General features: G+C 42.1%; 1 long non-coding RNA gene across 1 annotated transcript; it reads left to right on the forward strand.

Annotated features, from left to right (window-relative positions):
* The first annotated feature begins 704 nt into the window (after positions 1-704).
* Positions 705-1773, forward strand: LOC148964986 (uncharacterized). The gene is made up of 2 exons (XR_016150745.1): positions 705-919; positions 1218-1773. It is a non-coding gene; the product is annotated as an uncharacterized LOC148964986 (long non-coding RNA).
* The last annotated feature ends 1861 nt before the right edge of the window (positions 1774-3634 follow it).

Genomic DNA, 3634 nt, shown 5'->3' on the forward strand with positions numbered 1-3634 from the left:
TATCCAGACAAAAAAAATATGAAACACATGTGAAGACGTTGAGAAGCGGCAAGCTTAATTTTTGTACTTAGGCCTACACATGATCATTTATTGCATTTTTGGTCAAGAAATTTACTTTTAACTGAATTTCAGAATTGCTACAAATTTTGCATCAACAATTAGAAACGTTTCTTACGAATGCAAACATTTGTAGTCTACATGTTAACGAATGAAATAAGTGTTTTGCACGCGAGTAGCTATATATTGTGTTTTTTCAAAATATATGACCATGATGTTGGCTCGTATATGCATTAATGGTGTGTTTACACCGAACGCGAATTTAATTGCGATAGCAGAGTACATTCATAGTCAATGCAAAGACGCGAAGACGCATCATTCGCGCCGGGCGTCGCGAATTGGGTGACTCGTTTGCCGCCAACGTGTTTCTCAGTAGAAAATTTTGAACTTGAGCGGGCTGCAGAAGATTCAAGCGTCTAACTAGACTTGACGTGTTTGACGCGTTCGGTGTGACCAATTCGGACTGCGCTCTCTCTCCCCCACGGATAGATTATAGGCCTACTTTATTAGCGAGTTGTTTTTGGATAAAACTAATGTACTTTGCATACTTACAAATTCCCATGTTCTCTATCTCTATTGTCTATAGGCCTACATGGATCGCGGGAAAGGGGGCCTTGGGCGCGGGTTAGCCTACTTTTGGTAACGTTAAAGGTGCATTGCGCAACTTTTCATGTTAAAAATAGCCGTTTTCTAACCCATACATGCTTAAACAATCGCCTGATGGGCTGAATGAGCCCTTCTTTGATCACTGCGATCGCCTCTATAACCCTGTACAGTGAAATATATAAGAGGGATTCGGGCTCGAATCTGAGACTGGGCGTGACGTCATGCGCGTTCACGCTCGCCTGGCTATGTCTGGCAGGTATCCTCTCTTTCTTGCTGATTTTGACTCTTTTATTTCGTCCCTTAGACTTATAAATAACAAGAAAAGTGAACAATTTTTGATGTATTTTGATGATTTATTCAAAGACATGACTTGGCCTTAATATTATGCTTTTCTTTTTTTTTTATGTATTACATAATTTGATGTATGCATACCCAGGATGCTTATTTTCTGTTAGGTACTATTGTTTGTTTGTTTGTACACCTTGCCTTACTTCCCTGTGTTGGTATTTTTGTATAAGTTCTGCAATAAAAAAAAAAAAAAAAATGTCTGGCAGGTTCGTGTAGCTATTCGCCGCCGTTCTCCGTATCAGAGAAGACAACTCGAGCGACACAACTCTAGTCAGCTTTCCACAAAAGTAGACGATGGATTCAAAGGGGCTGTTTACACCTGGTCACTTCATGTGTCTTCTGTGATCGGATAGCTATTCGATCGTGAAAAGACCAGGGTGTAAATGCCCTCCGAAACGCATTCGAGACGGATTTGAATTCGATCGCTCAAACCACTTGAGGACGTGGTCTGTGCCGTATTCCAGACGAAACTGGACAAGTGTAAATGCATCTGGTTGTTGAAACCAAGCTATATGTCATGATATTTTAGTCATATATGACGACGCGCATCACCTGAGCAGCTGAGCTGAGCCCCTTCATCAAGCGCCGCAATCTATCGCAAATCAAAGTGAATTAGTGAAAGTAAGTCGCAGACGCTTAACACTACCATCTTCATTAAAAGTAAAGAAATGAAATGATCTTACCAGTTCTGTTGCCGATCTCTCTTATTGCTGTCTTTGCTGATTTTGAAATTAGCCGATGATTAATAAAATCCAGCTCATATCTGTTGCTTTCGGTGACGTGCACTTCATTAAATCTGTATATGGCGCGGAAAGAGACCGGCTTGTAGCTCATTACAAACCCCAACGCAAACTCCACGTGAGACAGAAAATAAAACTTCTGTCTGTCCAGTGCCATGCGTCGGAATAAGACGAGAGTCGACATCGGGAAGGCTTTCAACAAACGGAGAGATCTTCGGTCGTCTCTAGGGCTCAAACGGGTCATAGCCTATACAAAGTGATAACTGAACGTGTTTCCATAATAATTCAATCATAAGTGGATACAGTAAGCACAGGGAGATAGATGGAAACAAAAACCGAAGTTTTCTACTACCCCCGTTTCCCCCTCTCACACAAGTGTGTAATTTACTCGAATGCCTTTCCTTTCATATATTTTAAATGACTTGCAGATTTATTACTGTATTACCCATAGACTGTAAAAAAATATGGACGTAGTGTCCGTGACGTCACCCATAGGTTTCTGAAGAGCGATTTTGAGGCCTAAAGTGGGCGGGGCCGACCGTCGCCATCTTGGCAGTGCGTCACCTCTCGTCACTACCGGATAAATTAAAATGGGCAAAGAGGCGGGACGCGGGTGGAGCTGAGGTGCTAATGCTATGCTACTGCCGCTGAATTGACAGCTGATTGAAAAAGTAAAGCCAATGGTTCATAAAGTTCATGTTTTGCCCTTTGAAATATTATAATAGTTAAGACGTAACTAAAAGTGAGACTACTTAACTTTTTTTATCAACTTTATTAATCTCACAAGGGGCAATTAGTGAAGAGCATATATACAAGTACATTAACACAGATCACACACATTTCTCACAACATACAAGCAGTCAACTATGTGCATTGTGATGCATTATTATTCTGCTAGTTAATGTATAAGTTACTTACAATATTGCTCTAAGCTTGTGCATGCGACAGTGATTCAAGGCAACACATGTTAGTCGACATCTCACGTCAAGTTCGTAAAGAGCTTTAATTCAGTCCATTTTACAATCTGATTTTGGCCGCCTCTCAGTTTCTCAGATGGGTCAAACCAAATATTACCTCAGAACTTAAAGTAAATGAACTAGAAATCCGCGCTCATTCAAGGGTGTGCATCTATTGCATGGACAGAGAGAAAGCACTGAAATCATCAGACATCCATTAGTGCATGCGAGGGAAACAGCTGGAAACACGGCGCTGGTTGTTCTCTCCATACTCAACACGACGGAATCCAACGGCGTGCACGGGCGAAGGTATAATACATGTATTAAACTGTATGAAATAATCCCGGTAAAGCACAAACACAGAGGGTGACGCTAACAGACAGCAGACAAACGACAGTGAGTGAACGCGGCAGCAAGAATCCACCTGTCACTCAAGTGGCCACGCCCTTAATTATGCAGAACATTAAGGCTTAAATATAATTTAAACAGATGAGTTGTAAAAAAATTCACCCCCCTCACAGTTGTCATGAAGGGAAAAATGAGGTCTATAGACCGAAGACACTTTTTGCTCCAGGCTGTAAACGTGTTTTTTTCTGCTGTAAAGTTGGGCATTTTAACATGGGGGAGATACAGATTTGACTCGCTTCTGCAGCCTGCCTCAAGCGGCCACTCGATAAATTGCAGTTTAATTCACTTCCGTGTTGGCTTCAAGAGAGAGACGGGGAGGTTGCCGCTTGGTATTACCTCATTATGACTGTAACGAAAGATGTGTGCCGCACAGTGTGCGGCTGATGCTCCTTAGTTATGAACAGCTCGTGCAAACGTGCGTATGTGTGTGTGTGTGTTCCTCCATGAACGCGCACAGCTCTGGTTGCAGTTTCGCTTGTCGCCAGAGGGGGCGTAGTTCTGCAAAAACTCAGAGACTTG

The sequence above is a fragment of the Pimephales promelas genome, chromosome 25, assembly GCF_988280905.1.
Source record: "Pimephales promelas chromosome 25, fPimPro1.hap1.1, whole genome shotgun sequence".
Lineage (NCBI taxonomy): Eukaryota > Metazoa > Chordata > Actinopteri > Cypriniformes > Leuciscidae > Pimephales > Pimephales promelas.